Raw genomic sequence first — 13,176 nt, 5'->3', positions numbered from 1 at the left:
TCTTTCTCTCTCTCTCTCTCTCTTTTTTTTTTTTTTTTTTTTGGTAAGCTCCATGCCAATGTGGGTCTTGAACTCACAACCCTGAGATTGAGAGTCACATGCTTTACCGACTGAGCCAGCCAGGCACCCCTAAAATACCTTGCTCTCTATTCCAGTTGCCATCAACCTTCTGCTTGCCTCCCTTGCCTCTGACCTCTCTAGTCCATCCAGTGGACAGATAACACATTGATAATAGCTGACACTTGTCATACACATACGTGCCATCATTGTTCTAAGGGCTCCGCAGTTCCCTATCTCATTTATTCCTCATAAAATCCTAACAGCTGGATGCTTTTATTACCCCCATTTTATAGATGAGGAGATTGAAGTACAGTGCAGTCAAATAATGTGCCTAAGATTAGGCTAGGGGGCACCTGGGTGACTCAGTCGGTTAAGTGACTCTTGATTTCAGCTCACATCATGATCTCCCAGTTTGTGAGTTCGAGCCCCGCCTGGGGCTCTGCCCTGACAGTGTGGGCTGTGCTTGGGATTCACTTTTTCTCCCTCTCTCTGTCCCTGCCCCCCCCCACACACACACACAAAACTTTTTTAAGTGTTTTAAGATCACACAGCTAGCAACTGGCAGAACTGGGATTTTTAAAACACCAGATTGGTGTCAAAGTCCAAATTCCTAACTGCTGTGCCTTATTGCTTTTTTCAGAAGCACTTATATTACCATGTTACTCTTCTGCTCAAGAACCTTCAGGGTCTCCCCTGTGCCACTGTGGAAAGTCAGAGTCCTAATTTAGCATTGAAAGCACTAAATGGTTTGGCTCTCACTAGCCTTCAGGTAAATTAATTAACTTCTCTGGGTCTCAATTACCTGTTCTATAGGTTGAGGATGATCATAATAGTAACTGCATCACTGGGCTGTCCCTGAGGATTGAGCAAGTTTACCAAGGTACAGCTCTTACCTCAGTGCCTAGCACAAAGTGACTCTTGATCAATGTTAGCTATCACTGAGTTACCTTTGGACCCTATTTCTCACAACTTCCTTATAGGCCCCGCTGACCAGGATGTTGCTGCAGATAAATTGTGCTTGTTGCTGAGCTGAGTGCTGGCGCAGCGTTTCCCCAGCTAGAAATTTTCCCCATTCCCATAAGCCCATCCTCATCACCCTTCTTCAGCAGCCCCTCCCCTCATGCTAATCGGAGTTTCTGGAACACTTACTCCTACCATCCCCTTTTTCTCCACATCATTTATTTAATCACCGGTTAAACATTCATCGAGTACCTATCTAATAATAACAATAATTTCACTTGACATTAACCTTTACAAAGGGCTTCTAGTCCCAACTCTGTCCTGTGAATGTCTACTGAAAGCCTCGGACTGACGCCAGTTCCCACTTCCGAGCGGCTTTTGTTCGAGTGTCAGTCCCACGGACTGTGGGCAGCAGCGTGCAGATGCAGATCGGAACCCCATGTTCAGGAAGCTCACAGCCCCGTCCTCTCCGCACGTGGTGGCGATCCCGGGCAGCCGGTGGCAAGGCCCAGCAGAGCGCATGCTCGCATGCTCGGCTTCAGGCTGGGCAGATGTACTCGTCACCAGTCGGTGCCTGCCCTGCGGCAGAGGCTCACACACCATCGCAGAGGGGAGGCTGTCAGAAACAAAAGCAGCTCGCTCTCCAGCTGTCAGGACCTCTGCAGGAGATCCTTGATGTCAGCAGAGGCTGAAAGAGCAACGCTGAGAGAAACGTGGGCTGCTGTCTTCCCAGAGATGGGAGGTGACCAGCCCTGGCCCGGACTGTCTTCTTCAAAGCACAGCTGTAGGCCACCTGGCCCCATCTTCTGGTCCCCACTGAGTCTTCTGAGAGAGCTGACTGCACTCTGATAACAAATTGCTACATTTGCTTGAACTTTTCAGTTTAACGAGGCCGATTTTGCTTTAACATGCCCTCTGCCTGCCTGCCACGGAGCAGCCGAAGCCTTGGGCCGGGAAGGTGGGGTGGCGGGGTGGCGGCATGGTGTCTCCTCTCGGGCCAGGATTTGGGAAGTGCCCCAGGTGCGGCAGCACGGGGCAAACTGTCGGTCAAGGTGCGCCCCTGCTGCAGAGAGGGTGGGATCGCCGCTGGGTCTCCTCCCTGCCACAGTCCTGTCGCTGTATTGTCACGGCTATAATTCGCTGCAGATGGAAATCAGTTTCCTGGGCAAGCTGGCAATAGCTAACAATTTCACATAGCCGTTTACTCTGGCCCAGAAATATCACTCCTAGGAAACCATCCTAAAGACGCACAGAAATTCAAACATTAAAGTATGTATCTTATATATTTTATTTGGCAGATTTCTCTTGGATGTTCGCGAATATATTAGAATACCACAAAATGAAATTTAGATTTGCCAACTTTGACAAAACAAAACAAGTGAACTTGTGCTATCAGGCTGGTGGCATAGATAAACAGTGAGGAGCTGTGTCAATGACGTCGAAACTCAGGAAAAGTATTCTCCCTTCTGAACTGCCAGCACCAAGGACAGGCTACTTTCAGTAACCGTGTGACAAATCCACACAACTTGGTGGTTTAGTTTCCATTGAGAGGTGTCTTTCTATTGGGCTTGGGGAGTGCCTCCCTGCACCCTGGGGTCTGATGGCTGATCTGGCAATAGCAAGGAAAGTAAATTCATCCTGCAGGACGCAGGGACGCACTTCCCAGCGGCTGCCCCTACTGAGAAGCTTAGTCTTTTGTTCTTACCCATTTATTCACTGCACAAGGTTTTTTTTAGTTTTTTTTTTAATTTCAATTCCAGCATAGTTAACAATGTTATATTAGTTTCAGGTGTACATATTGTGATTCAACAATTCTGTACATTACTCAGCAATCATCACGATGAGTTACTCTTTAATCCCCACCATCTGTTTCACTCATCCTCCACCCTCCCACCCCCTCCCCCTACTCCCCCCACCCTGCCTCTGGTAACCATCAGTTTGTTCTCTGTAGCTACAAGTCTGCTTTTTGGTTTCTCTCTATCTCTTTTTTCTTTACTCATTTGTTTCTTAAATTCCACATATAAGCAGGCTCATATGGTATTTGTCTTTTTCTGACTTATTTTGCTTAGGATTATACTCTTTAGCTCCATCCATATGGTTGCAAGGGCAAGATTTCATTCTTTTTGTGGTTAAATAATATTCCATTGTGTCTGTGTGTCTGTGTGTGTGTGTGTATATATATATGTGTATATATATACTACATATATATATATATATATATATATATATATATAAAAGATGTGGTATATATATATACCATTTATCTATTGATGGACACTTGGGCTGCTTCCATAATTTGGCTATTGTAAATAATGCTGCAATAAATACAGGGGTGCATGTATCCCTTTGAATTAGTGTTTTTGTATTTTTTGGGTAAATACCCAGTTCCCTGCACAAGTATTGAATGTTGGCTATGTGTGTGTCTTTTAAGTGTACCACATGACTTCATAAAGACTTAATGCAGGCCCAAAGCAGCCATATGGCATAGAGGAAAGGGAGTAGATTTTGAAGCTAGAAAGGACTCAGCTTCAGTCCTGGCTTAGCCACTTTCTAGCTGTGAACCCGGTTTCCTCAGTAAGATGGAGTCAATGCCACCACCATTTTGTTGTTATGAGAATTAGAAATGACAGCTGGAAGCCTCTCGGCAGAGTCCCTGGCACAGATTAGCCACTTCTACTCATTACTGAAGAGAAGGTTGTATGCATGCACTTTGACCTTTCCTCCTTTGGGAACAGCTGGTATGGAGTCCAGGTGATGAGGCTGGTGGAGGCGGGAAGGGGGACCCAGCAATTCCCTCTTCCTGTGGCTAACGGGGGAAGACAAGAAAAGTACCTGCACACCCTTCGCATTCTTCAGGGCCCCTTGCAAGTCCCACCTCCCGGCACAATTAATGCCGCCTCCCTTCTCCACATCTTTCCTGCAGGTCTGTTTTAACACATTGTTCATGTCATGTATTACTGCAATTTTTTTTAAGTAGGCTTCACGCCCAGTGTGGAGCCCACTGTGGTGCTTGAACTCATGACACTGAGATTAAAACGTGAGCTGAGATCGAGAGTTGGATGCTTAATTGACTGAGCCACCCAGGTGCCCCAGTGTGATTTTTTTTTAATTTTGTTTAATGTTTATTCATTTTTGAGAGCATGAGCAGGGGAGGAGGAGAGAGAGAGGGAGACACAGAATCTGAGGCAGGCTCCAGGTTCTGAGCTGTCAGCACAGAGCCCAATGTGGGGCTGGAACTCATGAACTGTGAGATCATGACCTGAGCCCAAGTCAGACACTTAACGACTGAGCCACCCAGGCCCCCTGTGATTTTTCTTTTTAATATACATCTGTTTTTCTCCCATCCTCCTCTTTTTTAAGCTATAAACTTCCAACAAGGCAGTCTTTTTTATCTTTCTTCCCCCACCCCAGGTGCCCAGCTCGGTGTCAGGCACATTGTAGGCCCTTCAAAAACCACTTATTGCCTTGAAAGCATGTCTAGCAAGAGCCAGTAACACAGCGGGTTCAGGGCTGGTGGTGAGGAGGACCAAAGTTTCCTACAAAAAAAGTGAAATGATGGGTCACACTTTCTTCCCTCTGGCCTCACATTTCATCTTTATTTCTGCCAACCTTGTTCCAAACTTTGACATAAGCACTAACTTAAATCGTCTCCCTGATTTGGCTCTCTCTTTTATTCCAGATTAATCGCCAAACAAGATCACCTTAATCAAGTTGCTCCACACTGAAAAGGACAGGATGGTCCTTCTTTGCCCATAGAGATTTAAATTCAAATTCCTTACTCTTGCATGTGGGGCTCTTCACGATTTGATGATATGCACCCGTTCTAAGGTTCTTTCATATTCCCTGAACATACCTACCCTTTGGCCAAGGGCTTACTTGGTCTTGTCCAAATATGTCTGATAGATCTATTTATTCATGCTTCGGATGTCCTATCCAGAAGGCTGTCTCCCTGTCTCCTTCCCAAGTGGTCCATCAAAGCCCCATTCCTTTCCCCACTCTGATTATCCCTGCCTCTCCAGCCAATTGTCTTTCCCTCCCATAAACTCCAACATTGCATAAGTATTCCTTGTTATATGTGGCCTTTTATCATCAATTAGTTTTCTTATATTCACTCAGGTTTTATTTCTTCAGCTACTCTGTGAGCTCCTTAGAGGCTGTGCACATCACTGTATCTCCCTAGGCCCCTACCACAGGGCCTGCCTGGAGTAGATGCTTGATCATTTCTTTTCTATTGATTTTGTAATCACCATGAGGTGTGAACTCCTTAATGTGGCCTACAGGTCGTATACCAGTTATCCTTCTTTGGGCTCATTTGTGGCTCCTCTCCCTCCATACTTCATAGCTAACCACCCCCAGTATCGGTCAGTTCCTTAAACACTCCAGCCTAGACATCTCATGCCACTTCCTCTACACAAACACTCAGTTCCTCCTTTGTGTCTGGGTGACACTTACCCAACCTTTGAGTCTGAACCCAGGCATTGCTTCCTAGGCTCTGTTAGAAACTGCATGTTAGTCAGGTGGAGGCAGCCAAATGCAGTGTGTGTGTGCGTGTTTGGCAAGAGGAAATGAGAAACATCTACATCCATCCATCTGTGATCTCTCTCCAGCTTCTTCTTTTCCCCTAGTCCTTTCTGGGTGCCAGCCATCTGAAATTACTCACAGGACCTCTGAATAGTCCTCACTTTCTTCTGCCTCAGTGCCTTTGTACACACTTTTCATTCTGCCTGGATCCCATTTAATCCACCACTACCTTTCTTCACCTAGTTAACTCCTATTCATCCTACAATGCCCAGCCTAGGAGTCTGTGAAATGGGACCAGTAGTAACAGTTTCTACTTCAGAGGGTTGTTGTGATGATTACATAAGTATATATAGTTCTTAGACTACTTGGTATATAGTAAGTGCTTGATAATCACCACAGTTCATGTGATCAAGCCCCACATCAGGCTCTGCACTGATAACCCAGAACCTGCTTGAGATTCTCTCTCTCCCTGCCCCTCCCCTGCTCATGCTCGCTCTCTCTCAAAATAAATAAATAAACTTTTTTTTTTTAAAGGATGTTTGTTCTTGTCTTTACCCATTTTCTAATTGGATTTTTTTTTTTTTTAAAAAAGGATGTTTGTTCTTGTCTTTACCCATTTTCTAATTGGATTTGGTTTTTTTTTTATGTTTTGAGAGTTATTCATATATTCTAGAAACTAGTTCTTTGTCAGATATGTGGCTTGTAAATATTGTCTCCCACTTTTTAGGTTGTGTTTTCATCCTCTTAACAGGGTCTTTTACAGAACAAATTATTTTAATCTTGAGGAGGTCTAATTTATCAATTTTTTCCTTTTATAGCTTATGTACAGATTTAAAAGAATTTTTTTTAATGTTTACTTATTTTTGAGAGACAGAGAGAACAAGCGGGGGAGGGGCAGAGAGAGAGGGAGACACAGAATCTGAAGCAGGCTCCAGGCTCTGAGCTGTCAGCACAGAGCCTGATGCGGGGCTCAAACCCATGAACCATGAGATCATGACCCGAGCTGAAGTCGGACACTTAACCGACTGAGCCACCCAGGTGCCCCCGGATTTTTTAAATGTGGACATATGTTTTCATTTATCTTGGATAAAAACCTAGAAGTAATACTGCTGGGTCATATGGTAAATGTATATTTAACACTATTTTTAAAACTCTTGAACTGCTTTCCAAAGTGACTGTACCATTTCCCATTCCTACCAGCAAAGTATACCATATGTATATCCTCCTTAGGATGTCTGTTCATGGAGTGCCTGGGTGGCTCAGTTGGTTAAGCGTCCAACTCTTGATTTTGGCTCAGGTCACGATCTCACAGGCTCGTTAGATTGAGCCCCGCATTGGGCTCTGTGCTGACAGCGCAGAGCCTGCTTGGGATTTTCTCTCCCTCTTTCTCTCCCCCTCCCCTGCTCATGCTTTCTCTCTTGCAACATAAATAAACATTAAAACAAACAAACAAACAATATAGTTCATATACAAAGGCTTAGGCTACATATGCCTGGGTCTATTTCTGGACTCTAGTCTGTTCCATGATCTACTAGACGGAACTATAGAAACCTTTCATTTTCTATGGAACATATTTTTGTAGTGGTTAAATTTTTTAAATTTTTTTTAGTGTTTTTATTTATTTTTGAGAGAGAGAGAGGGAGGGAGGGGAAGGGACAGAGAGAGAGGGGGACAGAGGATCTGAAGCAGGCTCTCTAACTAGCAGCACAGAGACTGATGCAAGGCTGAAACTCACAGACCTGAGCCACAGTCAGATGCTTAACTGACTGAGCCACCCAGGAGCCCCTGTAATAGTTAATTTTTAAATAATGTGCATCTAATACTTTTATTGTCAGTAAAAAAAAAACACAAGGAGTTTGAAAGGAATGTTATCTGCCTAAGTGTAAATACAAAACTAACATAATGGTTTGAATAATATATTGGGGAAATTTTCCAGCAAATAGAGCAAAAAGACCAAAAGGAAGAAAATAGGAGAGTAAAGGTTAAAAATTAGAGTATGAGTTTGGAAGGTCTTGCATCCAAATTGCAGTGTTTCCAGAAAGAGAGAAAAGGAAAAAAGGAGAAAGCATCAGAAGCAATCAATGGTATAATTAAAAAACAGAATGAAGGAAGGCCAGGTTGAAGGACTTGTAAGTGGCCAGTACCATTTTAGAGACCAAGAGATTTCACTGCTTCCAGGGAGGATAAAAAGTGGGTTACACACAAAGTTTAGGAACCAGAATGGCTTCTAATTTCTCACTAGAAACCCAAATACAATGAAGTCTTTAAAATTCTGAAGGATGTCATTTCCAATCTAGAATTCTACGCCCAGCCACACTACCAATCAAGCATGAGAGTAGAAAACAATATTTTCAAGTAGGCAAAGTCCAATTTCTCCTATTGTGCACACTTTCTCAAAAACCACTAAAAAATAAAGCAAATCAAGGAGAAAGATCTAAAACATGAGAGAGACAAAGAGGTTTCCCAGGAGGATGGTGAAGGGAAATCCCATAATAGCCATGTACCAGATGTAGAGAGCAACCACTTCCATTTGGAGAAGTGTGACTCAAGAAACAGATACTATGAGAACTATTACCACCAAAATTCCCGCTGACATTATACCCTCACTTAGATGTGAGGACAGGTTTATCTGTGTTGTCATGCCTTCAACATGTATTAAGAAAATTCCTGCTCATCTCTCTCTCTGCCTTGCTGCTAGAATTAGCTGAGAACATTAATTTCCCCCAAAAAATCCCATTTCTCAGGTGTTCTGCTTTGACCTACTCTTGAGAGCTGGACATAGGCCATGTAAGCTTGGAAGCAGAAAATACAAGCAATCCTCTCCCTCTGCCCCTATCTCTATAGGGTGTTCAGCACCTGGCCCATACTGTAGATCTCCCAGATGCTTAGACACAGGTGAGCCCTCATCGCTAGAGACTTACTTATAAACTTAAGCTCCTTACTCAAATGGGCCCCACCCAATGCCCTGTACCCAACTCAGTATTTCTAATTTTGAACTCATAATCATGTTTTTTTCCTTTATTTTAAGCAGGCTCCACTTGCAATGTGGGGCTTGACCTCACAACCCTGAGATCAAGAGTCCCACGCCCTACCAAGTGAGCCAGCCAGGTGCCCCTAAACTCATAATCTTCTTAAAGAGTTTTCCAAATTACATAATCTTTAGACCCCCACAAATCCTGAATCTTTCTCTACTCATCACTTTGCCTTCCAACTTCTCCAGAAAAGTCTTGGTTTTTTTTTAACTTTTTTTACATTTTTATTTTATTTTTGCGAGAGAGAGAGAGAGAAAGTGCGAGCAGTGGAGGGCAGACAGAGAAGGAGACACAGAATCTGAGCTTTGGGCACAGAGCCTGACGTGGGGCTCAAACTCATAGCCTGTGAGATCAGGACCTGAGTCTAAGTTGGATGCTTAACCAACTGAGCTACCCAGGTGACCCCCTCCCCCCAGAAAAGGGTTTTGAAAACTCAGGAAAGGAATTCTTAGCCCAGTGACTCTATTTAGCTTGTTTTTCTGGAAAATCTCATTAAATACTGGCAAGAGCGCTCGTGTCTTCCACAGCTGGCTTTGTGTTATTCAAATTCGAGTGATAGATTGTTTAGGGCTGTGTAACTTGGGGAGAACTGTAAAGAAAAGTGGAAAGATTAACATAAATGTCAGTCCAATGCTTACCGAGGAGGATGGGGGTAGTCAGAAGAGGCAGAGATTGGAGATAGGCCCACATCTGGGCTTCAGATACTAGTGGGTAACAGGTGTTTTGTTTTATTATTTATGTTTAAACTGTGCATATACTTCGGTAAATGTGATGCATTTCATAATTTAAAAGGAGGCAGAGGTGCTTAAAGGACATTGTTTCCTTCCTTAAGGGTGGGAGCTGGAGACAGCAAGTGAGTATGGGCAGAGTCACTGTCAATAGCAAGTTAAGTACAAAAGGTAACAATTATTTTCTAACATTCTTACAAATCTGTGACTGGTTAGAGAGGAAAGTGGTTACTGCAATAAAGTCCACTGACTGAGCAGAGAAGGGGCAAAATCCAGCTGGCTTTCCAGCCCTTCCTGCCACAACAGCACCTTTCTGGTGTTGAGGGTCTTGCTATAGGGAAACTGAAGGGACCCCATGAAAGACTGCATATTTTTTTTAAGTTTACTTATTTATCTTGAGAGACAGAAAGAGGGAGGGCATGAGCGGGGGTGGGGGGGGCAGAGAGACAGGGAGAGAGAGAGAATCCCAAGCAGGCTCTGCACTGCCCCTACAATCTTGACACGGGACTTGAACCCACAAACCACAAGATCATGACCTGAGCAGAAGTCAAGAGTCAGACGCTCAACCAACTGAGCCACCCAGGTGCCCCAGGACTGCATTTTTGCTGCCTCTATTTTTGCTAGGACACGCAGCTCTATCTTACACATGTCTTAACGTATGTCCTCCTTGTAAAGGTGAAGAAGTTAATGATCTCTTTGGAGACTTGCAGCCCAATAGATAACATCTAAGGAGCGACTGGGCGGGCGGGTTGTCATGTGCATTTTCCAAACCTCTGACTTCCCTAGATCCCTGGCTCCAGGGCCTAAGTGACTTATGGAGGACACTTAAATACTCGTCTTTGTTTTAACCAGTTCCTGGATGCTTGAGAAGACACATACATGGGACCACAATCCTCAATAAAAACCCCTGACACCAAGCAAAGATGAGACTCACTCTCTTCTCCTTTCCTTTCCGAGTCTCCTGGACACTCTGTATCTGCTCTGTCTGCTTGTCTTCATTAACCTCTGTTCTCACTTCCTCCCTGTTCACATTTGATTTCTATCCTGTGCAAAGCCAAGGACTCTCTTGGCTGGTCCTGCAGGACCCCCTCTGGGTCCTCGGACCCAGCCAGCCTGCATCAGCCTGATCCTCAGTTTTGCATGTCTTGGAACATGTTTTGGATGCTCCCCTGCAGCTTTCTTGGCATGGAGAGAACGCTTCTCAATGACCAGCCACTCGTGAACTCCCTGAGGACAGAGATCATCTTTTATCCATCTCCAAATTCTCAGTGCCTAGCAAAGTCCTACATGCAACAACAGTTAACAGACTTTCCTGGCAACCTGGATACTCATGTGTTCCAAATAAAACATCCATTCCTGCTCTGGAGGAAGAGCTCCTTTCTGAGGACCTGGTGGCCTGTGAGAAATAAGCCCACTGACCCCATCAAAGAGGGACGCAGAGACTCGGAGCACAGTGAAGTGAGGCTTTAATCAACGTTCTTGCAAGAGCAGGTGTCTGATGGACAGGAACACTCGGGGCGGTTACAGCAGGCAATTTACCTCTTAGCTTGCAAATCCCTCCCCTAATTCCTCATTGGCTGAGTATGACAGAGGTTACAGCCTTACCCGAAGCCGGCCAAATGAAGAGGGGAAGAGAAATCAGGTAGTGATAAGGATTTGGGACTCCACTGGCAGGGGTGGGGGGAGTGTTGTACATATTTCCAGTAAGTTGTAAACCTATTGTTGACTAGACAGCACAGCTTTTCTTTGCTTTCCTGAAAATGAATCATCTCGCTTCTCACATGGCCTGACCCTCTGCTGAGGACAGAAATCACCCACCATACTACAAGCTCCTCATGCTCTCGTTCCCCCTGCCTGAGCCTGAACACTCAACCCTGGGGCAGTATCTTGCTCATAGTAAGGACTTGGGGTTCCAGAAACAGATGCAGAAACAGAGTAGCTCAGGCCACAGCACAGGCACACTTTCCCTACCCCTCACCCCCGGTCAGGTCACTTTGTGGTCTTTACCTTATCTGCACATATATAATCCTCTAGTCAAGCCTGCAGAGAAGTTCAAACCAGAAGTTTCCTAGAAAAAAGGCTTAGAGTGTCAGCCCTGCTCAGCTGTTAAAATGTGATGGGGAGCATTCGATTCCACTAAGCTAAATACACTTGTCAGTGTACCCTGCATGAGAGCGCTCAGTCAGAGCTTCAGCTACCAGAACAAATCACAAGAACCAGACTCAGCCCTCGCAAGTTCAGCGCGAGTGATTTGACCACAGGACCCTGCTCCTCACGTGCACTGATAAATGCTGACTGCCCTGGGGACAAGCAACTGGTTGCTGTGCCTGAAGGGACACCGAAGCTGTGTAAGGCTTGGCCCACAGCCAGAAATAGTTTAGATTCCCAAAAGTTCTTGCCGTGTCCAAGCAGCTAGAACGCTTCCTTTTATCTATAGTCCATCAGAAACAGACTCAGAAGAGTTTAGAAGTGGAGTAACAAGACCAAGCCTAGAACAGAGTTCTCCTAATAGCCACATGTTCATTGTTCTCGCCATCACACTGTGCATCTTTGATCCCATGATCTGAGTATCCCACAGTCAAGGGCCTGCCACCCACCACGGCAAGGTTATGGGTCTTCTGTTGGCATTTATATAGAGTTACATCTTTGCGAAAACCATATTAGCTCAGCTAGCCTGTTGAGTGGATAAATAGTGATCACTCCTTCCTGATTCTATCTTTATAATATGGCATGTTTACAGGATGGGAATTCTAATTTGCAATCTATTTCGCATTCATATATGTAAATGAGTTCCCCCAGCCCCGGAGGAAATACCATAAATTAATTAATGGAGCCTGTAATAGCCAAGTCCAGTTATGTGGAACATTAGTGATGAGGTTTTGGGGTGTTGTGGAGGTTCAGAGCTGATGGCCAGTTACGAATTCTTTGGTGCAAAAAGGTGATTTTATTAAAGCATGGGGACAGGACCCATGGGCAGGAAGAGCTGCACTGGGGTTGTGCAGAATGATTGCTTATATATTGTGGAGTTGGGGGAGGTAAAGTCAAGAGGGAGTTTCTTAAAGTGATTTCCATATGCTAAAGAGGACTTACAGTTTACTGGAGGCCTAACTGTTGTCAAGTTAAGGTTGTTTTTCCCTCTAGCAAAGCATTATCATTAAGATAGTAGAGAGTTCCTGGAAATTAGGCTAGTGATGAGATACGTGTAAACTGATGGAGACTATCAGTTTAACCATTTGTGTTCTGTCCTTTCCTTTGTTCTTAGGCAGCCAGGAGTGCCTGAGGAATGTCACACATATCCCACCTGTTGGGGTGGGGGGCGTTGTTCTAGCTCACGCTTGGCCCTCAGCTTGCCTTATGGTCCCTCATCCCTAGGACATCTACAATAAACTGAAGGGAGGGCTTGTTACTTTTTAGCGACTAGACTGACACACACTAGAGGCATGAATTCCTTTCCAGAACCAGGCGGGGTATATATGAATAAATGTTATCCATGTCCCGACTTAGGGAAAGAGATATTATGGGAATTGATGTCTGTTACTATAAATGACAAAGAGACTGCTCGCCCTATTTCTGCTCTACCCTTGGCTTATTCTGAAATACGGGTGTAGGGTTAAGTGGGGAATCACACAAAAGGTGGACTTCCCTTTAAGGGAGAGTGGGACAGAAGAAGAGTGGGCCTGATTATTCATCTACTGAGAAAATATTGCTTGAATCTCTTCTATATTTTTTGTGAGGTTTTGTGTGAGGAGGTGATGGAACATCTAATAAGATCCAGGAGCCCATCCTTGGAAAAGAGCCTGATATGACTATTCAGCATGAAGAGCAGACACCTGGGAAAATGTCTGTTGCCATGTGATGGAAGTGACCTCATCTGG

At 44.6% G+C, this 13,176-nt stretch overlaps 1 long non-coding RNA gene across 1 annotated transcript in view; it reads right to left on the bottom strand.

Annotated features, from left to right (window-relative positions):
• Positions 1–104: 104 nt before the first annotated feature.
• The window catches only part of LOC113599752 (uncharacterized), a 36,363-nt gene continuing 23,291 nt past the window's right edge, over positions 105–13,176 (bottom strand). Inside the window, exon 4 of the long non-coding RNA XR_003420647.2 lies at positions 105–2,259. This is a non-coding gene — a long non-coding RNA (uncharacterized LOC113599752). The remainder of the gene's footprint in view (positions 2,260–13,176) is intronic.

The sequence above is a fragment of the Acinonyx jubatus genome, chromosome C2 (genome assembly GCF_027475565.1).
Source record: "Acinonyx jubatus isolate Ajub_Pintada_27869175 chromosome C2, VMU_Ajub_asm_v1.0, whole genome shotgun sequence".
NCBI lineage: Eukaryota > Metazoa > Chordata > Mammalia > Carnivora > Felidae > Acinonyx > Acinonyx jubatus.
The sequence above is the reverse complement of the archived record's forward strand: the minus strand, read 5'-3'. Positions and strand labels throughout refer to the sequence as shown.